The 27098-nt window shown below is 42.5% G+C and overlaps 1 long non-coding RNA gene across 1 annotated transcript; it reads right to left on the bottom strand.

Annotated features, from left to right (window-relative positions):
• Nucleotides 1-11342: 11342 nt before the first annotated feature.
• On the bottom strand, nt 11343-27086 carry LOC308630988. The gene is made up of 5 exons (XR_014018078.1): nt 26908-27086; nt 24603-24650; nt 23005-23125; nt 22690-22822; nt 11343-11471 (listed from the first exon to the last, which is right to left on the bottom strand). It is a non-coding gene; the product is annotated as an uncharacterized lncRNA (long non-coding RNA).
• Between the last annotated feature and the right edge of the window lie 12 nt (nt 27087-27098).

The following is a 27098-nucleotide window of genomic DNA, read 5'->3' as shown; positions in this document are numbered from 1 at the left end:
CCCCAAAGCATTTTAATTTGGAGATCTGCTTGCTTAAAATCTCAGAGATGAGAAATTCAAAGCAATATGCAGCACCTTTGGAAAGTCAGTGTCACGGTCAAGGTACAAATATGTACCAAAAAATAAGATAAAAAATGCCAGGCGTGATGCTAGGCAATGGAAATGCAGTTTGAAAAAGAAAAATCCCCTGCATTTGGTGGAACTATTTTCTAGAAGAATCTCAAGGTGGTAGCCTTGGAATGGTCCCTTAAATCCTAAAGAGATGGATGAACAACACCCTTTTGGAAAAGCTTGCTGGCCCACAATTCCTCAACCTCATTTTCCATATGTTCTTCATCTTTGAGCTTGACCCAAGAGGGAGGGGAGTCCCTTTGTTGCCTTGGTGATCACATTTCCCCTGACACCTCCAGCAATTGTCAGGACAGAGGTGTGATAAGCCTCTGCAGCCTCTAAGCTCAGCTGGGCCCCAGATGTGGCTCTGGGGAGCCGGTAGGATTGGGAGGTCGCAGAGAGGTGAGCTAACACAGTTCTCTAATTCCCAGGTCCCTGTGTGAAGAGGTGGGGGTCAATGCAGAGACTTCAGGATGGGAGTTGTTAGCTTCCTGAAGGTCCTGAAGTGCCTGTTGTGCCCAGTCTCCTACCTGTCAGTCACTGGACTAGAAATTTCCCAAGATTACCTTTGATTTTCACCAGCCCAGAAAGGGATTCTCAGCACTTTCCTGCTTTATTTTAAAAGGGAACAAAGGAAAATCTGGACTTCCTTCCTTCTCTTAAATCTTTCCACCCTCTTCCCAAGTGTGACTTCTCAAATTCAACTCTGTGTCCCTAAAATGGCATTATTCTGTGTCAGGATTTCAGGCAACGTGTGATTCTTGGGGTCTCAACATAACATTAACCTGATTATCATCGATCATCTACATAATGTTTTAGAAGGTATTTGTTTATTTTCTTCAGGGAGAAATTTTATTTTCTCCAGCCCACATCTTATCACTATCGGCTTGTTTCAAAGTTATAAATGTACCAATTGGCCCCACACCAGAACATGCCTTTGGGTTTTCATGGTGTCAAAATCAGAGGGAAAACTCCCAAATTCTGAGCACACTTTCAAGTAAGGAAATGAAAACCATAATATGTTCAACTCATACCTTGACCGTGACACTGACTTTCCATAGGTGCTGCATATTGCTTTGAATTTCTCATCTCTGAGATTTTAAGCAAGCAAATCTCCAAATTAAAATGCTTTGGGGGAGAGGGAACCCTCCAAAAGACTAAAGGAAAGGTCAAATCTCGTATTTTCACAGCCAGCTCTCACTGGAGAGGTGGGTGGTCACTTGAATGGTGGGTGGTCAGTCCTTGAGCTTGGTTTTATTCTGTCTGTGTCTATCTTCTTTCCTCAATCCTTTGGGTGAAATCCTAGCTGCCTTTCAGTTCTAAAAATGTTAGTGCAAAAGACTGTGAAGATAGAATAACTCTACTTGTGAAATGGAGGAAGGGAGTAGAGGGAGTTAAAAATCTCAATGGACTGGACTGAAAAGATCTTTTCTACTTTTATCCAGGAGATTTTCGCACACCTGTACCATCACTGCTGCCTTGGGGTATGCCTGCTCCATGGGGCCCAGAATGTCTTCCTCTTACATGTTCCTGGAGAGTCTTAGGGTCTAGCATGTAGCATGAATCTGATTCCCTCCCAGTGCCTAGATCTAAAATCAGCCCATTTCCCTGTGTTCCTCATCCTGACCTCCCTGGCTTCACTCACTCACTGGGTGTGGTTCTTGGCTGGTGGAGCTGGAAGCCAGCAGGGCAGGAGAAGTGATGGCGCCACATACCCTTGGCAGTTCCAGGGAAGACAGGCAGGGCATGAGCGTGCAGTGGATAGGGCTATTGCTTCCAAGAAACTGCCTTATCCTCACGTAGCTGGGAGAGCCTGGCCTCGTGTCCCTTTGCAGGCCCCCAAGAATTTCTGAAAGTTCTCCTTCTTCACAGAGCCCTCACAGAAGAACCAAAGGGAAAAGGAGAGTGTGAGACTCTGATCATTTCATGTGCTTACTCTCAGAATACGTGGCATATATCATTGTTGGGTATCTTCCCAACCAGCAAGACTGAGCATATGCTCCAAGACAGAAGGCTAAGCAGGAAATCAATAGAAAAGAGAAAAGCTAATCTCTAATGAAGTTTTGCATAATTTTACAATAAAAATATCTACAGAGGATAAAACCAACTGATTTTTACTTTAGTAAAACTTATAAATCTTATCTAAATGTGAATGTCACACCAATTTCCCCCCATGTCTGAGACCTCTTAGTATCTTACTCTACCCCTGCATATCATGGAATAGCATAGGGTTAGAGGTCCTTGCAGAGGAGGGACCAGCACTTCTGTGCCCCAGCTGTTCATGTTATATAATTCTAAATCTTAAGTTTCTTTTCATGTCAAGTAAAACTGGGCTTCAGTGTTTAAAATCCCTTTCAGCTCTTTGAGTCCATGATTTGAGAACTTTATAGCAATATATTATTATTCATGAGCCAGATAATATTTAAAAATTCTAATCAACTGGTGGTTTCCATCATGACTGGGAGCCTTGGAAACCACAGTCATGGGAGGGCAGGCCTGAAGCTCTGGCATTGCTTTGAATGGCTGCTCCTGGAACATGGTGTGTGATTGCGGCTTGAAGAGTGAGATTCACCTTCCCTGAGACAAATGACTCTGTCGGTCCTGAATATTTACTGTAAGCTGTAAACCTGTAACAGACTACCCTGTTTTAAGGAAGCAGGCTGGTGGAAAACAGAAGTTGGACCCACATTTGTACAGTTTGAATGTGCAACTTCTTAGCTTTGTCTGCCATTGGGAAAATCAGAGACCTGCCTTGGCCTCCTTTAAAGACCCAATCTGCCTTCCCCCAAGGAAATCCTGGTTGGAGCCTGTTGTAAGAGGGCCCACCCAGCAGACATCCCCTAAGGAGACTTGTGGTGCCTGTGACTCTATGAAACCAGCGTCTGTCTCGGGTTCAGAGGTAGATTTCCAGGGAATCGGCCACTGCCTTATCACCCTATTTGCAACCAACATCCCTCAGCTTTCAGCGCTGCCTGGTGTGCAAGGCAGGCAGTTCACAGCAGATGCAGCCACAGGAAAGAGCAGCGAAACCACAGCTCCGCCATTCTGTGCGCATCTGGGGAGGAGGTGCATGCAGCCTCCACCTGGATCACCCTGGGAGGCTTCTTAGGAGGCTGGAAGTATTGTCAAGAAGCGTGAGGAAGACAACTTGGTAGATTTTGAAATGAAAAAGGAGGCTCTCCATAGGCAAAACCAAACTGATTAGGAGTCGAAATGCTAGAGGGGGTGAACTCTGCGCACTGCCTCAGCGGGTGGTCCCACCCTTGTGCAAGTTTCCTATTGACCCCCAGAAGAAAGCTCCTGTCAGCCTGGACCAGGAGGCAGCCACAGGCCTCAGTCTGAGGAGACCTGGCAAAAGCCAGGGGGAAAATATGGCTGGAATCTTAGGACGGGGTGTCAGGCCTGTGAGGGGGGCTGGTTGTCCCAGATGTGACGCCACCACGCTGCTCCCATCTGCCCTTCCTTCCTTCATCTCACCCTTTTCTCCAAGGCCCTGCAGAACAAGCACTTCTCCTGCCAGATGCGTTGAATCCCCTTTCCCTTCCTAATTGAAGACAGCTTTTCTGTCTTCTAGAGAAGAGGAGGAACATGCCCTACAGCTTTCTTTCCTCTCCCCGCCCCCTCCTTCCTTTGGAAAAGCTCTCCATTTCCAAGCAAAAGGTGGAGTTAGATGGTTCACCCAGCCCCTTCCCAGCAGAAAGCAGTTCTCGGAAGGAAGCCAGCCCTTTGTGGTCCCCACTGATTGTCCCCCATGGCTCACCCTTGCAGGAACCCATCTCAGTGAGACAAACCCCCTTCCTACAGAGCTTTGCCTTGTAACAGTGCTCAGGAGAACAATACCTCTTTTTTTTTTATTGTTGGTTGTTCAAAACATTACATAGTTCTTGATATATCATATTTCACACTTTGATTCAAGTGGGTTATGAACTCCCATTTTTACCCCGTATACAGATTGCAGAATCACATCAGTTACACTTCCATTGATTTACATATTGACATACTCATGTCTGTTGTATTCTGCTGCCTTTCCTATCCTCTACTATCCCCCCTCCCCTCCCCTACCCTCCCCTCTTCTCTCTCTACCCCCTCTACTGTAATTCATTTCTCCCCCTTGTATTATTTTTCCCTTTCCCCTCACTTCCTCTTGTATGTAATTTTGTATAACCCTGAGGGTCTCCTTGCATTTCCATGCAATTTCCCTTCTCTCTCCCTTTCCCTCCCACCTCTCATCCTTGTTTAATGTTGGTCTTCTTCTCGTGCTCTTCTTCCCTAGTCTGTTCTTAGTTATTCTCCTTATATCAAAGAAGACATTTGGCATTTGTTTTTTAGGGCTTGGCTAGCTTCACTTAGCATAATCTGCTCTAATGCCATCCATTTCCCTCCAAATTCTATGATTTTGTCATTTTTTAATGCAGAGTAATACTCCATTGTGTATAAATGCCACATTTTTTTTTATCCATTCGTCTATTGAAGGGCATCTAGGTTGGTTCCACAGTCTTGCTATTGTGAATTGTGCTGCTATAAACATCGGTGTAGCAGTGTCCCTGTAGCATGCTCTTTTTAGGTCTTTAGGGAATAGACCCAGAAGGGGAATAGCTGGGTCAAATGGTGGTTCCATTCCCAGCTTTCCAAGAAATCTCCATACTGCTTTCCAAATTGGCTGCACCAATTTGCAGTCCCACCAACAATGTACAAGTGTACCCTTTTCCCCACATCCTCGTCAGCACTTGTTGTTGTTTGACTTCATAATGGCTGCCATTCTTACTGGAGTGAGATGGTATCTTAGGGTGGTTTTGATTTGCATTTCTCTGACTGCTAGAGATGGTGAGCATTTTTCCATGTACTTGTTGATTGATTGTATGTCCTCCTCTGAAAAGTGTCTGTTCAGGTCCTTGGCCCAACTGTTGATTGGGTTATTTGTTATCTTATTGTCTAATTTTTTGAGTTCTTTATATACTCTGGATATTAGGGCTCTATCTGAAGTGTGAGGAGTAAAAATTTGTTCCCAGGATGTAGGCTCCCTATTTACCTCTCTTATTGTTTCTTTTGCTGAGAAAAAAACTTTTTAGTTTGAGTAAGTCCCATTTGTTGATTCTAGATGTTAACTCTTGTGCTATGGGTGTCCTATTAGAGCTAATAAATGAATTCAGCAAAGTGGCAGGATATAAAATCAACATGCATAAATCAAAGGCATTCCTGTATATCAGCGACAAATCCTCTGAAATGGAAATGAGGACAACCATTCCATTCATAATATCCTCAAAAACAATAAAATACTTGGGAATCAACCTAACAAAAGAGGTGAAAGACTTATACAATGAAAACTACAGAACCCTAAAGAGAGAAATTGAAGAAGATCTTAGAAGATGGAAAAATATACCCTGTTCATGGATAGGCAGAACTAACATCATCAAAATGGCGATATTACCAAAAGTTCTCTATAGGTTTAATGCAATGCCAATCAAAATCCCAACGGCATTTCTTGTAGAAATAGAGAAAGCAATCATGAAATTCATATGGAAAAATAAAAGACCCAGAATAGCAAAAACAATGCTAAGCAGGAAGTGTGAATCAGGTGGTATAGTGATACCAGACTTCAAACTATACTACAGAGCAATAGTAACAAAAACAGCATGGTACTGGCACCAAAACAGGCGGGTGGACCAATGGTACAGAATAGAGGACACAGAAACCAACCCACAAAACTACAACTTTCTTATATTTGATAAAGGGGCTAAAAGCATGCAATGGAGGAAGGATAGCATCTTCAACAAATGGTGCTGGGAAAACTGGAAATCCATATGCAACAAAATGAAACTGAATCCCTTTCTCTCGCCATGCACAAAAGTTAACTCAAAATGGATCAAGGAGTTTGATATCAAATCAGAGACACGGCGTCTGATAGAAGAAAAAGTTGGCTACGATCTACATACTGTGGGGCCAGGCTCCAAATTCCTCAATAGAACAATACCTCTTTACCCCAGACCAGACACCTCTCCCTGGAAAGCCCTGAGGCCAGTTAGAGACAACATTCATTTTTCTTTCTGAGTAGCACTAGGACCACTGGGTTAGAGATTACTATAATTGAAAATCAGTTAGTCTCCAGGGCAACAAATTAGCATCAGAAATCCTGGCATTTCCCCCAGTGGATCTGCATTTGCCAGCTCTTGGGCTTCTGTCCATTGAGTTTGATGTTCTATGATTCTGGGGATCATGAGGCAAAGTGAAAGAACCTTACAGAGCAGAGGAGTAGCACCCTGACATTTCATCAGTAGCTTTGACTTTCCGGACCTCCCAAGTCTAGGGACACAAATAGTATCCTGAGAGCAAACACAGAATTTTTTCAGGAAAATGCATTTCTAGTCTGTAGAAATTTAAGCCGTCTCCAACATTTCATCCAAGTTTTCCTGGGTTTCTGAATTCCTTGGTGTTCCATCGGTACTCTCCAAGGGTGTCTCACATATGCTCTGCAAAATGGTGTGACATCTAGTGCTCCTCTTCTCTCCCATCCTGGCTCATTTAGGGCCATAACTGGTCACTGCTGAAGCTCTGTAACTGACATCTACCTAAGGAATTCAGTTCCCGTGTCTCATGCCGAGGTGGATGATGTCCGTGGTGGGCCTCCCCGGCAATTACTACAGAAAATGCTGGCAGATAGCATTCTGCGGACAACCTACATACAAATCCTGGCCCTTTTAAAAATTTTACCTTGTTTGATTGCAGGCTCTATAAAGTCACAGTGACCAGTAGCAAGGGTAGATAGAATCTTCCTTTTCCTCTAGAACTAGTGTCTCTGTAACCTGTTAGCAAATACACCTTCCCCCATGCTAACTTCACTCTGTACCTGGCAGAATAACTTCATCCATTCTCTACACACGCCATACCTCTTCTAAACCCGAGCATCCAGATAATCTCAATTAAAGCTGAAATGACGCAGAATCACCACTACAGTGGTATAGCTAAGTGTTTGGGTCTGAATCCTAGATTTGTCTCATGCCGACTCTCAGCCTTCATTTCCTGATTTGTAAAAATGGATAAATAGTCCCTATGTCATAGGGTTGTATTAAAGGCAATGAATGTAACAACCTACTATTTAGAATGTGGTCAATAGAAAGATGTTGGCTATGATAATTATTATTTATTTTTTAAAAGATTCAGAAATTGATGAAATTGAAAGGGGCGAAGCGAGATATCAAAGATCACACAGGCAAAGCTGAGAAAGACAACCTGTCCCCAGGCATCCGACTCACACTTCAGTCCCCTGGAATAGCATTGCCTTCCATAGCTCCCCTGGTGAGCTTCTGCCTGAGCTGTCCCTGATGAATCCCCAGATGAGAAGGCTTAATGGACAGAGCCAAGGAAGGGCAAGGAAGGAGATGAAGAAAGGCCAGACTGCAAATTCCATCGAAGTAAAAGGAATGATCTATTAGTCCTTTGATGTTGGTCAATGTTCTCAGCTCCTTGTTTTATGCAGGAAGTAAGAAGACAAAGCAGTGGGGATTGTTCCCTTATTTCATAAAGCTACACCTGATACCTACAAATGGAAAGGGATTTTGACAATATGAAACATCTAAGTCTGAACAGACCTGGAATTAGAACCCAGGCCTCACGCCTGGTTTAATATGGTCTTGGTCTAGAATGTTTCCTTAAGCCTCCAGAGTCAGACCTTGAGAAGGGATGAATTTCTTTCCACATCTGTCTCTTTTGGGGTGGGCTAATGGAGGAGCCCAGGCTCCTCGGGCTATAGACCAGACACAGACAACCAGACACAGGCAACCAGATGGCAGCCAGGAAGCCCTCGTTCTTCTATTCTGCTATTGAATCTTAGTGCCAATATCTTGATAGAAACAATGTTCTCCCACAGGCTACCCTTTTCATGAAATAAGGGAGGACTGGCTAATTCTCTATTATTGCATTACAAGTTACTGCAAAACTTAAAAACAATGAACTTTTTATCTTTGTTTCTGTGAATCAGGAATGTGAGAGTGGCTCAGGTGGGTGGTTCTGGCTCAGGGCCTTTCATGAAATTACGGTCCAGATGTCAGCTGGGGCTCTAGTTAATCAATCACCTGAAGGCTTGACTATGGCTGGGAGATCTGCTCCCAAGATGGCGCACTCTGATGGCTATAGGCAGAAAGCTCATTCATCACAATGCCAAAGAGACAGGTGCTGAGAGCCATAGCTAAGTAGGAATGACGCATGGCAATTTCCTTGTCAGCCTACCCAATGTTGCTTAGAGGGAGGACTCTCCATTGTGGAAATGGGCTTGCCTTGGACCCAGGTCATTTGCAGTGACATTGCATGAATGTTTGAGAGTTTGGGTTTGAAAGGTGACCCTGCTCAGGGATTAGGGCGGCTCCAGGTTTAGGGTGGATCCTGCTGGATTAGGGTGGCTCCAGGTTTAGGGTGGATCCTGCTGGGAATAGGGCGTATCCTGCTGCCTCAGGCACCCGATCCTTGAGTTCCCCTGGCTTTCTCGAGGGGTTCTGAGAGATTTGGTACGCAGAGCCCAGTGGAGGGAGTGTATTTTTCCCAGAACGTGTGTGTAGAGTGCCGGTGAGAGTTCGGGAATAAAGAGTTGCTGTTGGAATCTACAAGTTTTTTGTGGTGGCTCGGTTATTTTGTGCCCAGCCAGACTGCGGCAGACATGAAGCAATTGTCCCACAGCTGGAGTTATTCAAAGAGACACCAAAGGAGGAAATGTCAATGCCTTTTATGACCTAACTCTGAAGTTACCTAATATTTCTACCATTTTTTAATCTTTAGGAACAAGTTACTAAGTTCAGTTTATACCTAATAGAGAATTAAGCCTCACCTCTCGAGGGAAGAATATCAAAGAATCTGTGGAATTATTTTTAAATCCTCTGTTCTCTATTAGCGTCAGCATTATACATTTGTTTAAATCATACCATTAGTGAATCCAAGAGAAATAAGAAAATAACTTTTTCATTTTCTGAACAATTTAAATTTATGTTGATTGTAAGTGTACAGAATAGCACTAACCAGCAGTCAGAGGCTCAGCTTCTGTTTTTACATCCTACTTCTGACATGCCAGAAACCTCGGATGCCATTTCTTCTTGTGGGCCTCAAAAATAATTTGTAAAATGAAATTTATGCCTTTTAATCAAATGATGCTGGAAAAACTGGATATCTACATACAAAAGAATGAAGGTGGATTTTTATCTATAATCATATACAAAAAAATAATTTCAAAATGATTAAAAACCTACAAAATCTAAAACTATAAAACTCAGAAGAAACCTAGGAAACTTAGGAAAATTTTGTAACACTGACTTCGGCAATGATTCTTGGATATGACATCAAAAAAAGCAGGCAAAAAAACAGAAAAGCAAAAATACACAAATGGAACTTCACGGAAATTTTTAAGAATTGTGTATCAAAAGATAATATCAGTGGAGTAAAATGTCAGCCCACAGAAAAGGACAAAATATGTGTAAATCATATACCTGATATAGACTTAATATCCAGAAACTGTAGAGAACTCCTAAAACTCAACAACAGAAACATAATCAGCCCAATTAAAAAATAATTTGTACATGCTGTTGAGAAATGCAAAATGGTACGGACGTCATGGAAAATATTTTGGTGGTTCCTTCAAAAATTAAAAATAACATTACCATTTGATCTGGAAATTTTACTTCTGGACATGTACCCCAAAGAATCAAAAGTGGAGTCTTTTTTTGGGTCCTGAGAATGAAACTCAGGGATGTCTTACATACTCATCTCTTTTTATTTTAGTTTGAGACAGGGTCTTGCTAAGTTACCCAGGCTGGCCTCGGTTCCTCCTGCCTCAATTCCGAGTAGCTGGGTTTATATGTGAGCATTCTGCTCCTGTTGAAAGCAGAGCCTTCAGGGATATTTGTATACAATGTTCATAGCAGTTTATTCACAATAGCAGTGCAAGTGGATTAGTAAAATACGGTGTATACATACAATGGGATTCAGTCCTAAAAAGAAATTCTTATATGGATCAATATGTTGATGATATTATGCTAAATGAAATAAGCCAGTCACAAAAAGAGAAATGCTATAAGAGTCCACTTACGTAATGCACTTAAGATAGTTAAAATCATAGAAATAGAAAGTTAAATGGAGGTTTCTAGAAGCTGGGGTTGATGGGAAATAGGGAGTTCCTGCTTAACAGGCCTGGAGCTTATGCTTCACAAGATTAAAAAAAAAAAAGTCTAGAGATGGATGATTGTGATAGCTGTACAACATTACTGAATATGTGTGACATCACTGACCTGGATACTTTGAGATAGGAAATTTCATGTCACATATGTTTTATAACAGTGACAACAATTTGGAAAAAAGCAATAAATAAGGTGCCTGAACTAAATGATTTTTAATGTCCCCCGTGGCTCTGATATTCTCTTCTCCAATGTTATCTATTAGACTTCAGGGTTCAAATATCATTTATGACAATCTCTCTTAGGTGATCTATCTATATTCCTGTGTATATATATTTAACGTGTTTTTACACATGTCTTTGTATTCCAAAAGCCTCCTTCAATAAATCTTTCATGACCCTCTAGTCTTCAGAGGGGAGGTGAAGCTGTTTATGTTACAGGAGCACATTTCCTTTGCCCACAGCAGCCAGAGCACAGCATGCTATTACTATAAATGGGGCATGATGGTGTTTTGTTATGAAACACCATTTGATATAGGACAGCCACAGTGAAATGACTTCCAAATATATTTCAGCCTACTATAAAAAATAAAATGACAGATCTTCTCATGGCCACAGGATCTCTGCATACACTTCCAGGAACTTGAGACCATTTACTATATCCAAACAGAGAAACAATGTTTTAAAGAATCCACATGTGTCCATTCAGCTTTGAACAAAACTTGTCTCTTCCTCCTCCTCCTAGCCCCTCATGTACAAAGACAAGCATGTCAGCCTGTATGGAAGGGAGGAAGAAAAGTTGGTTTGGATTACTTGTCTTCTATTCACATTTTGTTCCAACATTTTGTTTCTAATGAGTCAAATACCCAAGCATCTTTTCAAGATAAAACACAAACTCCATAGACCACCCTTACTATTCCTTAATCTACTACCACCTCATATCTAGAATATTCATTAGTCAGATGGTCTTTATTTCCTCTTAAGGACTTCCCAATCTTAGAGAAAAATGCTTCCATGAAAAATATATTCTTTTAAAAGTAGAAATACTCTGTTTCTCTAATTCCGAAATTCCAAGTGCTTCCTTAGTTTCTGGGTATCCCATTGTGCATACATATCCCAGAGAAATGTTAGCACAGGTTCAAAGGTGCTCTTGCTCAAGGCATTCACAGTATGGTGTTTGCAGCAGTATAGAGAGAGTTGGAATCTTTATCTAGAAGGAAGCAGACAAATGAAACCTGGTAGATTCGTGCTATGGATACTCTGCAATGACTAGAAGCATAGCATTTATCTATTGCTGTGCAACAAATTATATCAGATTCAACATCTTAAATCAACAAACATTTATTATATCACAGTCTCTATGCGTCAGGAGCCAGCATAGCTTAGCTGGGTCCTTTGGCTCAGGGTCTCTCACAATGCTGTAATCAAGTTTTGGCAAGGGCTACAGTCATCTCGTATCTCATCTGGGTTAGGGGAAGATTGGCTTCAAGCTCACCCACCAGGCTGTTGGCAGGATTCAGTTCCTCTCTGTTATTGGACTGAAGACCTCAATTCCTTGTTGGCTGTTGGCTGTTGGCTGGAGGTCTCTCTCCGGTTCTTGTTATTAGATTTTCTATAGGGCACCTTACAAATTCTCAGCTGGCTTTTACCAAAGGAGAAAGTGAGGAAACAGGGGAAAAAAACAGAGGGCTTTCTTGTGATGTAATTTTAAAAGTGAGATCTCATCAGTTTTCCCACATTCCATTCATCAGGAGAAGTCACTAGGTCTAACCCATGATCAAGGACAGGTGATGGCAGAGGAGCATGAATACCAAGGGGCTGTCATCATCAGGAGTCACCTTAGGAGCTGCCCATCACAAGCAGCAACAAAACGAAGAGTCACACAGCATTAAGTATGATATTTCACAGAAAAATGCAAAAGTTAAATGAAGTCTACAGAATGATACAATTTGCTTAAATTAAAATACATAGGAAACAATGCCATTTGCCTTACATGGATTTAGACCAATTCAAGGGTATAGAGCAATCCCTCTAATGTTCCTCTTATGGTGCAGAGAATTGGGGAAATGAAAACAAATAAGTACATAAACTTTCATGTGGCCTGATGGATGCAGAATAAAATTATGGAACATGAACCCAGGACCAAGTACAACCTATGAATTTGAAGTTCAACATAAAGGGAAAGTAAAATAATAACGCAAATATTCTGGACCACCCAAATACTCAGGCCCCCATGGAAGTCTCATTAAGATGCAGTCTGTGGGAGCTCCCCACCCCACTATCACACTGAATTAAAGTTACCTCAAGTGCTCACAGACTTTTTTCAAATAAAAGTAGCATCTCTGTCAGTGGGAATAACTTGGAGTCTATTACACAGTTCAAAAATTTAGTACACGTGCAGTGCACCTGTGGGTAACCACCTGTCCTGGCTCCTGAATGTGGGACTTTTCATACTAAAACCTGATAAGGTTTAGAGAGCTAGGGAGCTTGTTAAAAATGGAAACTGAGGCACCTTCGCAACAGATTCTGATTCCGTGTGCCTGAGCTGCTCTGAGAATCTGTATTTTAAGTAGCACCAGAAGCCCTTCTGATAGGGAGAGTCCATGATCACACTTTGAGGAACCAAGACATAGAAAGATAGCTTTGAAAGATGCTGCAAATAATATTTGCTTTATTATTGTACTTTCTCTTTATTTTGAACCTCAAATACAGAAAGGTCCCAGCCTTTCTCAAGTGTACAAACCATGAATGTTAGGCAGCCACCTCATGCAGTATCACCTTTACCTGTCGATAATCCTAGGACTTTAGTTCTCAGTTCACTGATTCTAGAATTATCTTCCTCATAAGACAGACTGCAAGATCCAAGAGGCAAAGTTCAAGAAGAGGTCAGGACAGGCATTTGGGGAGGAAGATTTTCCTGACTGGCTGTTGTAAGAAACCACAACCATGACTGGATTAGCCATCTATAGAAAAGTGTCTCAGAAGTCACCCACCCGACACTGCGATCTGAAGAATGTGCTAATAAGATTAAGGTGAGAACCCCCAGGTCTGCAGGAAGCGGACTGCCCCAAATGTAATCTCTGTAAAATATTTGCCGTATTTGGAAAATATAAATGGCTGCCCAAGTATGTTGTCAGGAGAAAATAGTGATGAGGTCATGGTAAATCCTATCAGGATGCAGGGAAGGCAAGTGGGAGTCCTCACTTTAAGGAGAGTGGACCTCAGTGGGCCGCAGAAGTACAAGGAAGATGGGTCCCCATGAGGACAAGTGTGCTAGACCTGAAAGTTTTGTCAAATATTCTTAGCAACCAATCAATAGTCTTTCCTCTCTTTTTATGTCCAAGTAAACTTTTCATCTCTGTTTATCTTTTGTTTTGCAGATACAGATTTAATAACTTCTAAATGAGAGATGCTATGCTAGGCAACGTTTTAGGGTTATTTGGATTCTGGGTTTACTTGTTCTGTCAGATTCTAGGTCCCATGAAAGTAGAGTCCAGCTAACATGAGAGTAGTTCATACAAACAAAGCATTTGGGTGGGTTCAGAGAAAGGCATCTCTTAATAATAAGAACTGTCACAGTTTGAGATTTCATCCTGAAGCTGACCCTGAAATAAGAATCTAGGCACAAGTAGTTTATTTGGGAGATGATCCCAGGACACACGTTTAGGAGAGAGGAGAGCAGATTGAGGGAGGCCAGGAAGCGTATAACAGGGGCCTAGCGAGCCAGTCACCAGGCTGGTATTGGAGCCTGCTGGGGAGCCCTGGGAGACAATATAGATTCTACACAAATTTCATTATACACTATGAAACATGTTTCAGAGTTATTGCAGACAAGGGGTATTCATCCACAATTCTCCATCTCTCATTGGTTGAGCGTTGCTTCTTGGGAAATTATGTCTCAGATAATTCTGGCATGTCCTATATGAAAGTTAAGCATGTTCTTTTGACTATGTAGAGTTACAAATATTTTCTATAAAGAGCTTTGAGAATGTAGATGAATTCCAAGGGGATGTGGGTGGGCCACCAACAGCAGCTGCTGCTACAATAGTTCAAATTTCTGAATGCTTACAAAGTTCCAGGCACCAGACTAAATGTATGTCATCTAATTTAATATCAAATTAATGATCTCCATTTTCCAGACCAGGATACAGATAGAGAGTGAAAAGCGACTTCCTCCCAGTTAGCAATGGTGGAGCTGGGATTTGAACTTAGAAACGTGGTTTTTATAATCCAAGCTTTGGACCACTATGTTATACTAGAAAAGTTTATAATTAGTAGAGGGAGTAGAAATAGACTGTAAGATGTAGGTGTAAGATCCACCTGCTATACAAAGTGTGGACCAGATTTCAGCTTGGATTCAGCACTATAGAAGTACAGATCCATGATGGGATTCAGGAAGGATCAAGGGCTGGAGTACAAATCACAAATAACTGAAGATAAGCAGTATTGGAGAGGACGTCGAATGCCAGATTAAGGAGTCCATACACAGTGGACAGTGCAATAGTGAACTATTGAGGATTGTTGTATAAGGGCTGAAGGGAGTAGCATGATAGAAAATGAGCTTGAATAACATTAAAGGGTATTGTTAATATAAAACTGCCAACTGAATAACATTAAACGAGACAGTGGAGTAGCTGGATTGATCAAAGGACAGGGAAAGATGAGGTACAGGATAGGAGGTATGGCAAGAGTTTGGGAGTGTGAGGATAGTTCTCTAAGACAAAAGGTTCGTTGTGAGAGTGGGTGGAGTAGATGGGAAGAGCTGCTCTGACTACAGCCTTCTAGAGGAAGTCATGGGTGTGGAATATAGATGATCAAGGAGTCTAGACACAGGTATTAGGATCATTAATGGAGTATGATAGAGAAAAGGACACAGACTGTCTAACTTGGACTTGGGCATGGGTAGACTTTCCAGTCCACTTTAGTGTGTAGTCCTATCTCAGAGACAATTTGATCTGTTCACCCAGGGTTGTCAGACTCCAAGTGAACCGGTACAATGTTTTTTACCAAAGAAATAATCAATGACCAATTGCTTGAGAAATCCATCCACAGTGACATTCATATTGCTGACAAGCCTGAAATACTTCAATTGATCAGCTAGTTGGTGCATTGCCTTCCAAGAAACAAATAAGTCTCCCTTTCCTTTGTCAGCTGTTGTTTCTACTATGGAACTCACATACACACCTAATCCAAGATTCTATATATATATATATATCTTCCCTCTGGCCATGTTATCCAAACTCTCAACTATATGTTTTGCTGATGAATTTCAAATTTTAGTATCTCAAGAACTCATCTTTTCCCTTGAACATAATTTCCAACTTCCAGCTAGACATCACTACCAGGATATTCCACTAGCAGCACCTAAAACCCCACATGGCCAAAATCAAGACTAAAACATCCTTATTTTTTTTCTTACTTTCCAATTTGTCCATGATGCCATCATTCCTCAACTTGGCAAGACTCAACCCTTGGAATTATCTCTGATTTCTTCTCAACTGCACATTCCATCTAGTGGTTATGTCAAAACCACATTAATTCTATACTACTACAATGCCTTTTAAAGATGGTGGAATCTCTCTCTTCACACTGGTATGTAGAATACTGTAAGCATAGTGTAGTGTAGTGCAGCAGAGGGTCAAAAGATAAAATTACAGCTAATTTACTTTAAAGATTGAATTGGATTTATTTGTAATTCTACAATCAGGCAGCTTCTCATTCTATAAACTAGAATGAGTGCTGTGATGAGCTGAGCCGAGGCTTGGCCTTATAGGCAGAAAAGAACTAGAGAAAGCAGAAACGGAACACAACATGTATTGGTCATTTCAAAGTTACTTTCCTGTTGGATTTAAAGAGGGGGGACTTCCTTGTCAGGATGGCTCTGATAAACTGGGCCCCTATTGATTGGTTGGTGTGAATCTTCTGATTTCCTAGAAAACTGGCCCATTTCAGAGTTCAGTTTGATTCTCTGTCACTTAGCATGATGGGGTGGGGGTCTGGTCTGCTAGAACCTAGGGAAAGAAGCTAGTTGAAAGTAATGTCCCCCAACTTTGCTTAGCAATGCTAAGGTATGGTAAGCTATGGTACAGTTGATATAATAAGCTATAGGAATTCACGTCCTCATCCACTGTTGCTTGCTTAGCCTTTTATCTGGAATGTATCCATACTCTTTAAATTATCCTCCCTAATGTCCCGTCCGGCAGGACACATCAACGTGGGCAGTGAACCTAGATGGGGAGGAATGAAGGGACAAGAGACACGAAAGGTGACAGCAAGACAAAAGTTCTGATCAAGCTGCAAACTTTTATTGTTCACACAGGGGTATTTATATGCTGGGGATGGGGAAGCTCTCTAATCAGCAATTGCTGGATGTGGGTGGTAAAACTGCCAGGTGCAAGATGTCTGATGATCCTGATAACCGCAGGATGTTCCAGGGAGATAGGTAGCTGCAGGATGCCTCCCGGGCAGGATGTCTCCCAGGGGGCTGTCAGGCTAATCTTTGAAGGAGAATTTCCTTCTAGTCCCTGACACCCTAAAATAAATAAGACCCAATTCTCCTTTGTATGTGATAGTATTTTTCTATGTGTCATTATCTATTTATAGCTCTCTTATGATAATAATAGCTAAAGGCAATACTGTGTGTCCATATTATGTCATCTCCTTGAGTGTTCTGTGAGTCCTGGGAGTGATCTGCAGACCATGTGATTATCGCCCAGTGCTTGACCACTAGGAACTAGAATGAATAAGAATTCTGCTTGATAGTAGAATTCAGAGGACTGTGAAACTGGAAGTCATGTTGCTGTAGAAGGGAGGCAATATCTAATCCAGTATGGATGATAAGCTTGAACCAGATCAGATCACTTAGGGAGACCCAAGTTAAGGAAGAAATGACCTGGGAGAAATAAGGTTATATCCTACCTAAAATACGACACTGGATTGAAAAACACGTGCTAAGCGCTGGGACTGTTCAGGCCTATTTTGGATGGACTTTCTTTGTTGCCTACCTGTAAATACACACTCTTCTAAACCCAACAAAAGAAGATCAGATTTAGAGTCTTAAGAGATGCAGGGTACATAGTAAGGGAGTGTTTGCAAATGTGGGTGGGGCAGAGGCCTTCTGGGAGGCCGGATAACATTACTTTTTGGCTGCATGAGTTTGCAAAGCTCTTCTTGAGTCTGAGCCGTGCTATTTCATGCCTCTGCTACAGACATTTTCTCTCTAAAAAATCAATGACCCAAGAAAGCAGTTGGTGTTGGGAGGCGGGGGAGTCCCTGAGTTAATCCTTGAGGTTGAGGCAGGAGCATGGCCTCTCTGGAGTCAGCCTGGGGAGATGAAGGAAGGCATGACTGCTCTGTTTGGAGAGGCCTGTCTTTAGTTGGCACCAATCTCAGCACTCAAGTTCTCTGTCAATAAGCACTTTACAGGGGAGATAAATGGATTTGGAACTGAGGGTGGGAGGAGGGCGTTTGGGAAAGAATATACACATTACCAGAGCCCTTCTACCAAGCCCCTTCTCTGAAGTGTTCAAGAATGCAAACCTGTTTTAGTAGAAGATGGGTGGGAAGGAGGGAGATTCGCCACCCCTTTGGGAGAACCAAGCTGAGAGGTCTGGTCTCAAAAATAATAGATGGCACTAAAGGACCAGATCTCTGCAGCTTGATTTACCCATAGGGATGGCAGGTACTGTGCTGAAAAATTATCAAATGACAGTTTAGTCACCAACACTAGAAAATACTAGCCTCTTGCGAAGAAAGAACATGAAAATTCATTCTGAATGAATGTAGATGGGAATGTAAATTAGTACAGCCATTATGGAAAATAGCATGGAGATTCCTCAAAAGATTAGAAATGGAATTACCATATGATTCAGCAATATCACTTAGGGTTGTGTCTCCAAAGAAAATGAAATCATCTTGTAGAAAAAGATACCTATCAGCACCCTCATGTTCATTCCAGCATTATTCAAAGAAGCCAATAGAAGCAATCAACCTAAGTGTCCATCCACTTAGATGAATGGATAAAATAAATGTGGTGTCTAAATAAATGTGGAAACTACTCACCCTCAGAAAAGAAGGAATCCCAGCATCCATGACAACATGAATGTGTCTGAGCTGGGCATAGAGATAAATACTGCATGATCTCATTTATACGTGGATTTTTTTTTTTTAAAGATGAACTTATAGAACCAGAGAGTAGGATGAGGATTACCAGGAGGGTGGGATGGAACACTGGGACCAAAGAGGTCACGGTGAAATGACACAAAATTTCAGTTAGATAGGAGGAGTAAGTTCAAAACATGATGACTGTACAACATGATGACTGTAGTTAATAAGAGCATATTTTTTCATGAAAACTTCCAAGAGAGTAAATTTTAAATGTTTTCTCTGCACAAAAGGGTACATCAGGTAATATAAATGTTAAGTGGCTTGGTTTGGTCAGTCCATGATGTATATATACATACAAATGTCATGTTGTATACCATGAACATATATAATCTTTGTCAATTAAAATCAATAAATATTTACAAATTAAAAGATACATTCAAAAATAAAGAATAGGTGGTAATATTCTACAGGAGATCAAAACCAATATGTGAGCAAATTCAGGAAAAATTTTACCATGTTTTTAAAAATAATGACATCTACTCCCCTAAACATTTGCAAATCCAAAGAGAGTCTTTCCCAAGAAAGTACAGGTTTGGGGAAAGGCGGATCCAGGCACATGCTAGTCCTGAGATACTAAATCATATATTAATGGCTTTATGCTATCAAACATGGCCTCAGAGAAAGCAGGCCAGGGAATCAGGCATGCATGTTCAGTTTCAGAGATCATGATTCTGAAAGATGATATTTAGATCCTCTTTCAATGCAACCAGACATTCTCAAATCCTCTTAAAGAGCCTTGCATGTTTAGTAATGTCATTATTTGGTTGATTATTTCATCTGAAAATAAATAAAAGAACATCTCCTATTTATGCTGACTGGAGAGATATTTTCCTGGCTACAGTACAGGCCCTCTCCCAACATACTTGCTGATTCAGTGCATGGACACACTATGTTATTGTTCCTGTCCTAGGCACATAGGTACTCTCTATATACTTCATGATCAGGCCATTACATCTAGCTCTAGTTTACATATTTGTTACCCTCTTTGCCACACGCCCTTCCTATATCATCTCAGAGTCAAGAAGTTTGCCCGTCACATTATTTAGAGTTCTTTTACTCTAGAATGATTTGCATTGCCATGAAAGATGAGGATGTCCTCTAAGATAGCCAACTCTTTTCCATTCTTATATTTCTGTTCTCAGGCTTCTGTATTTTGGATCATATAGCTCTTTCTGCCTGGAATTAATCTCATGCACTTCTGTTATTACATGCCCCATTCTGAACTCTCTTCTCTCCCAGTCCCCCAGCTCTTCTCCACCTGGTCCCATCACCCCCAGCTTCAGATTCCTCAGCTCACTGAATAAACAATAATATAAAATCTGTTGCTAAAATGAGAACTGAGAAATTTTTAGCTACCCCTCTTTTCCTTACTCTCCTAAATCCATCAATCATTTTCATTCAGATCTGCTTCCTTTTCTTTCCTTCCTAGCCTGTTTCTATCGTCTCTCAGCTCTGCTGTCTCTGAAGTGGGTACTAAGCAATGGAATGCTGAATGGAATTTTCTCCTGGTTTCACCATGAACCCTTTCGCTGTCAATACTCCAACATCAGTCCTTCTTTCCTGCCTGACCCCAGATCTATATAAGTAGAAGACAGCAGAGAAATAGATGGGGGAATCATTTGATGACCTGTAGGATGAACAGAGAGTACAGTATATTCATCTTGTAGAAGGGCCAACCAAGATAAGAGCTGAGAGACACTGAGGGTGCTCTGACAGAACACAGGAATCCCCGTGCCTTCCTACAGGTTTGCATGGTTAGCACACTTGATGAATTTCCTTGTCTACATTTCTTCCCCCTCCAACATTCCCCACCTCCCATTACTACCCCCAAGCAGAAAATAAAGAGAACTAGGTAGAAAATGGAAATATCTGAATACCCTACTTTTATTTTGGTGAAAAGACGTGAGCTATCTTAGGGCCAAGTGGATACCACAGAATGGAGACGGGTTCATGCTGTTCAGCTGTCTTTCCTGCTCTCAAGAGGGTTAGCCAGTATCCCCAGCACCCAGCAGCAGTAGGTCCATACACCATGGGTCAGGGAAAAGCACTGAGGGAGAAAATCAAGCTGGAAATTGGTCTTTCCAAGGGAGACAAGTGTTCCCCACAAAGAGGTGAAGAGGTAGCATTTGGAGAAGACATCTACCATCAGCCACCTGAGCAAGTAAGGCAGAAACAGTCATTGGGGGAAAAAATGGATACAACGGAAGCTACTTAAAAAACACACTATCTCCTGGATTTTGTTTGTTTTTTCCTTTCTAATACCTTGCATTGGCTGGAGTCTTGGAAAGTGAAGGGGAATATGTGGGGAAGACCATTTCCTCAAACCTACTTACAAAACAGGAAGGAGAAGATGAGTAAAACAGCAGAGCCCTCCACACACATACTGAACTGCAAAGAGGAAAGAGGAAAGCCTTGAGTGGAACATGAGGTCACAGCTTTAACTTGGATTACTTCTGATAACTGGAAAGAGCTCCAAACTGACCACCAGAACGTTCCATCTGAGATGCCATTACAAGGCCAGAACAGTGTGGGGAGAGGGACTCCCCCAATTGACTTGATGTTTCTAATCACGGACTAGAGAGTGCTCAATAAATGAATGGCATAATGAAAGTAAGACCTGTCACGCCAGCCTCCTGATGAAAAGCTCCCAGTGACTCCTCATTCTCCACTGTAACATAAATATTCACTCTTCTGTGACTCACAAGGCATTTGTAACCAGGCACCTGTTGCCCTTATTGCGTCATTTACTTCTTAATTCCATGGTGATACTTGCAATTATCCTCAACAAATCAGATTCTCCAACCCCTCTGTGTCTACCAGGAAAATACTTATCCAACCCCATCTATAGGTTGGGTAATTTTATTTTGGGGTAATCTTTAAGGAAAATTCTATCAATTCTTAGTTTAAGCAAGACGTCTTCTGAAGAGCTTTCCTAATGCTTACAGAGAGAATTATTTATTTCTTCTGTTGTGTTCTTTTTATACATATGACTTAACTGTTTTTTGTTGTTGTTGTCATCGTTGTTGTTGTTGTTTTGGTACCGGGGATTGAACTCAGGGGCACTTGATGACTGAGTCATGTCCCCAGCCTTATGTTGTATTTTATTTAGAGACAGGGTCTCACTGAGTTGCTAGCGTCTCGCTCTTGCTGAGGCTGGCTTTGAACTCACAATCCTCCTATCTCAGCCTCCCAAGCCGCTGGGATTATAGGCATGTGCCACCATACCTGGCCCTTAACTGTCTTTATGAATTATTAAAGGCAATAATTGTGTGTCCATCTTCTCTATAGATAAGAAGTTCCTTGAAGATATCAGCTGTGCTCTCCTGGTAACCCCATGTCTGGGAGTGGAGGGAGGGGTGGATGGTGAACAAATCCAGAGCCAGAACAGAGATAATAACCAGACACTTGCTTCTAAGGGACTTCCTTAAGTCTGTGTTGATGTAGACTTTGGAATGAAGTGCCAAAATCTGTTTTGATCTACTGGGGTTCTTTGTATCTTTCTCTGAAGGCCTATGTTATGGTATGGATATGAAACATTCCCCAAAGGCTCATGTATTGAGGGCTTGGTCCTTAGTGTGGCTTTTGAGAAATGACTGGATGATGAAGGTTTTAATCTCAACAATGGACTAATCCATTGATGGAGTCATGATTGAGTGGACTATTGGAAGATGGTGGAGATTATAGGAGGTGAAAGGAGGTAGGGAAGGGGGGCATGCCGTGGAAAAGCACATCATGTCCTAGGCTCCTTCTCTTTACTTTCCAGCCACCAGAGGGTGAACAGCTGGGCTCTGCCAGGCATTTCTTGCTATGATGTTCTGCCTTGGCCACAAGATGCAGGGAAGCATATACAGACTAAACCTCTGAAACTGTGAGCCAAAGTAAATGTTTCCTCCTTACGTTGATTTCCTCAGGTATTTTTGTCACCAGGATGGGTATCTAAATAACACCGTCTAGTTGCTCCTAACCCCCAATTTCAGTTGATTCTAAAAGACTGTACCCACCCTATCCTACCATGGCAAAATCTTGATTCCCTATAGAAAGCCACTTTCTCCGTGTCTCTGACAAGGGTTGGTATGTGATATTAAGATAAAATGTACAGAACTTATTGGTTACATGCTCTTTCTAGTTCTCTCTCTTTCTCTCTGGGCATAGACCTAATTTCATTTAGATTATAAATTTCTAAAAGGCAGACCTTATCTTGCTCTGCATTCTACATGGTGGAAGCACATTTATTTCTATAAAACGGCTTCTTGAAATCTTACCTGAGCCAGACCTTGTTGAGTGGCAGACATCCATTGGAGCAGGAATTTTCTCAGCTCTTAAGGATTCACACTCTGGGTGTTTTCCATCTGGAAAGGTGTTCCCTTTGATTTTGAGGGAAGCTCCAGAGAGGTTCTATAGAGCAGGAAGGGGGAACAGGAGGAGGGAAAGTTGCTACTAGCCAGGATGTCAGAAGAATCAACTGTGCAAAGCACAGGTTCCATCCCAATTGTCCTCACTAACCTTTTGATTCACAAGCCTGCAAAACCTTTGTCATGTATATACATACACACGTATGTCATCTATATCACACTTACACCCTTTGAGACTGCATAGTAACTCCACAAAGAGATGCATCTTAGAAGTGATTGAATCCAAATTTCATACGGCTTAAATAGAGCTGGTCAAGTTTGTCTCGGTGACTCGCCTCCTATGTTCCTAATACACACCAAGAAGGCAAGTAGGGACTGAATAATAAAGTCTTAGAGCCTTTCCTTGTTTTTTTTTTTCCATTCCCTAATTAGCAGCCCCATCAGATTCACCCAACACACACACACACACACACACACACACACACACACACACCTTTCTTTTTCTCACTTCTCAATGAAATCCTTTCACTTTGCCTGAAATTATTCCTCTGCCATTGTCACCTCTCTAAAATCATGTTAAGTTGCAACAGTTCTCTTTTTTTCAGTATTGGGAATTGAACCCTGGGCTTCCTATATGCAAGGCCAGCACTCTCCCACTGAGCCAAATCCTCAGCCCTTTTCATTTTATTCTGAGACAGGGTGGTGCAAATGCCCAGATTGGCCTTAAATGTTTGAGCCTACTACCTCAGCCTCCCAGGTATCTGTGATAACAGGCATGTGCCACTACACCCAGCTGCAACAGTAGTTTTGATTTTGTTCCCATGAATAGCCTCTGAAATGGTTCATCTGGATAATTAATATACATATCTGGAATTCTAAACCTCTGCCTTTAAATTTCTTTAGTTCTGGAAATAGACAAGGATGTGTTGGTTAGCTTTTCATCTCTGTAACAAATACCAGAGAAAAACAACTTATAGCAAGAAAGATTTATTTTGGCTCATGGTTTTGATCCATGGTCAGCTTGCTCCAAGGCAGAAACATCATGGAAGAAAGGTACATGGAGGAACAAAACTGCTCACCTCACGGTGGAGAGGAAATAAGGAGAGAGAAAGAGGGACAAGATATAGTCCCTGAGGTCACTCCCCTAAGGACTCTCCTGTTTTAAGAAGGTACCTCCCCCCAGCAGCCTCCACCACCTCCTGTAGTCCATTCAGCTATCAATAGATTAACCTGCTGATGGGGTCAGAGTCCTCATGGTCTAATTGCTTCCCCAAGGCTGCCCCTCTGAACACCACTGCACTGGAAACCAAGCCCTCAACACATGAGCCTCTGTGGATGACCTCGATCCAAACCATACAACAAATATCTGTACAGTTTATAAACAGAGAGACACGTATGTGTCCATATGGGCATCACACACATGTAGGCTTACCTGTATATAGATGGAGACCCATTATTCATACAAAAATATAAAGCAGAAGTATATTTTCTTCTACCCCCTTCACTTCTCTAAAAAGCTCTGCTGCCCTCCTCTCTTGCTCACATCCACCCCTCCCTATCCCCCCCCTCCTCTACTCATTCTTTAAACTTAGTTTTATCTGGATCCTTTCAAGGAATTGTGTGTGATACTCTTGAGTGCAGGGAACCAGCCTTCGGGCTAAACTCTGATACACCTTTTAGTTACTAAGGACATAAATCTTCCCCTTAGTTCTCTCTCGGGGATTATTTAAATTGGTCAGATTGAGAATCCATCTATTTCTTTAAAGCCCAACCCATGAGTAGTTGTTAACACAATGCAAGAGTTGAAGGCATTAAGCATGTACCTGCAAGTACTTTGTAGTTCTTCATTTCCTTCCCTCTGGGAGTGCTTTCTAGTGGGCGGGGTAGAGAGAGAGAGAGAGAGAGAGAGAGAGAGCCGAGAAGGAGTAAGTGGATTTATCTGGAAAAGCACTCTCCATATTTGCCATTTTAATAAAGCTTAGCTGGGGAGAGATTTGGAGTCCTTCAGGAGCAGGCCCGTTAAAACAATTGAGGAGCGTGTCACATACACTCAGGCCCTGCATGCCCGTCTTCAAACTGATGTCACCTCATAAATCCACAAGAACAGCCTGGACCCATCAGCAGGCTGCTTTTTCTGGAGATTAATGATTTGTTCAGACAGGGGTCAGGGGAAGGGTCTTTGAGAGATTCCTTCAATGTTTGCCCATCCTCTCTCATTGGGGTGGGAACCAACTCCCTGCCCAGCCACGTTGTAGCAAGGAGCACTTTGTCCGGAGACACCGGTCATCTGAATCAGAAGGGGTGCAGGCATCATGGGACCACACTGCCCAAACAAGAGAGGGGACTGCAGGCCAGGAAGGAAAGGGGCTGTCACTTTGGCCTCTTACCTTATCGCCTTAAGGTTATAGGCATCCTATCTCTCCCAAGGGACGTCTGTAGTCAGGTTGCCCAATGTGGTAAGTTGAGAAAGGCACAGAGTTAGGGGAAGCTGCTGACCGAGGGGCAGTCAGAAAATGTCTGCAACCAAAGAGGGCTGCGGAGGCTGTTGGAGGCCTCACGGTGGGCCCCAGAGCAGGGGCTTCTTTCCAGGAAGTGCTGGGGTTTGCACATCTGCCACCTGGATGTCCCTCTGGAGAATCACTTAAACATACTTGCAGAACAGCAATTACTTAACAGAAAGCAGAAAAGAGGAGAAAAGCTCAGCAGTTGTCAAATGTGTGAGGGTTTCCAGAGGAGGACTGCAAAGGCCATGTACTTGGAAATGCTAGTTTTTCTGAGAAAGAAGGCAGGAGTTGATTAAGCCTGAGTTAGTCATAAACTTATTTAGATTTTATCCTCAAATTTGAGGATTGGAAATGCAGTGCTTTGTCAGTAAATATTTCAAAACTGTCTCTTCAAGGGAGTGGGAAAAATATCCTTACGTATTCTATTCATCATCTACCGATTTCTATGGTGCGAACAGTCCCATGGACCCTGATCTCAAGCACTTATACGAAGTCAGTGGATGTGGGACTGCAAAGGGAGGTGAACAATGGGGTCCTCAGAGTGCCAGAAGCCAGCTCCAACTTACTGCTGGCTGTAATAAATACACTAAAAAGCTTATTAAAGATTTCCACCAGTTCTTGTTCCTCAAGATGTTGCATGGTGCAGCTAAAAGAGGTGGGATCCACTTCTAGGGAAATTCTTCCCTGCCAACCATCCCCACCTCTCCAATTATAATTTGTACATTTTTTTCTGTGTACATATTCTATTTTAATAAAAATTGAAATATTTAAGCAATATAAAACCAATAAATCTTTCTATTCCTTGCAACCACAAATATATAAGATTTCGTGTCCCTGATTCTCATCATCGTTTCTCAAATAGTTCTTGTTCCTTATAAGGCATAGGGTTGCCACACTGTCAGTGGGTGAAAAGAAGAGTTTCAGATTGCAGCTAATGTGTGGTCCCCTTTTTGAGACGTTGGAAAGAGAAAGCCCTGCTCTCCTTCCAGGTAAAGGTCCTGATTGACAGAGCCTGATGGCGATCATGGAGAGTTCTGGAAGGCAGCTCCTCTCCTAGCCCTTGGCTCCTCTGCATGCCCCAAATAAACACAGATTGTTGCTGCTGGTTTCAGATGAATCCTGCTGCAAGTTCTGGCAGAGCAAGCTGGGGCCGCCATCAGGCCTTCCCTCCCTGGGAGGGAGCGGGACAGGAGGGCCACGCAGATTCTGGAGGGGTAGGGGAGGAGGTCTCTGAAAGCCAACTGCAGCATCCTCCTGGTTTGGCAGTTGGCCTGGGAGCCCTGGGGTGTTCTGGGGAAAAGCCAAGTAGAGAGGACAGAGTGAGGGAGGGCCAGAGGAGGAGGGGAGCTGTTTTTACAGGCTGGGCGGCTGCGTGTGCCTGTCAGGGCCAGAATTGTTGACTCTTCCCTGGAGGGACTTTCTCCTGACGGGGAACAGGAAAATGACTCGGGTGCACCGGGATGGGCACACTCACCATTGCCTGTCCACCTCGTGACAGTTACCCCAGGAGGCAGATTTTCATCACTGTTTCTCAGAGAGTAAAACTGAGGCCAAAGGTGGAAAGATAGGCCCTGGGGCACAAAGGAAGTCCATGCTAGATGTGATTCTGCCCCGCCCGCCTCGCCTGCTGCCGGTGCTCTCAGTCTGGTTTTGAGCTCTGTTCAGTCACCTCGGAATCCACCCTTTCAGCTGCACCAGCCAATCTAGTCCAGCGTTTATGTGTCTGATTCTCGTCTGCTTCACTCTCTCGCTAGTAAACTGGCCCCTTGGTTGTTGGAGTGGCTGATAACGCTGCCTGGTGGCCTCTCGTGGCGA

Source organism: Spermophilus citellus, assembly GCF_964194105.1.
Source record: "Spermophilus citellus genome assembly, chromosome: 11".
Taxonomy (NCBI): domain Eukaryota; kingdom Metazoa; phylum Chordata; class Mammalia; order Rodentia; family Sciuridae; genus Spermophilus; species Spermophilus citellus.
This window is presented reverse-complemented; position numbering and strand designations above follow the sequence as displayed.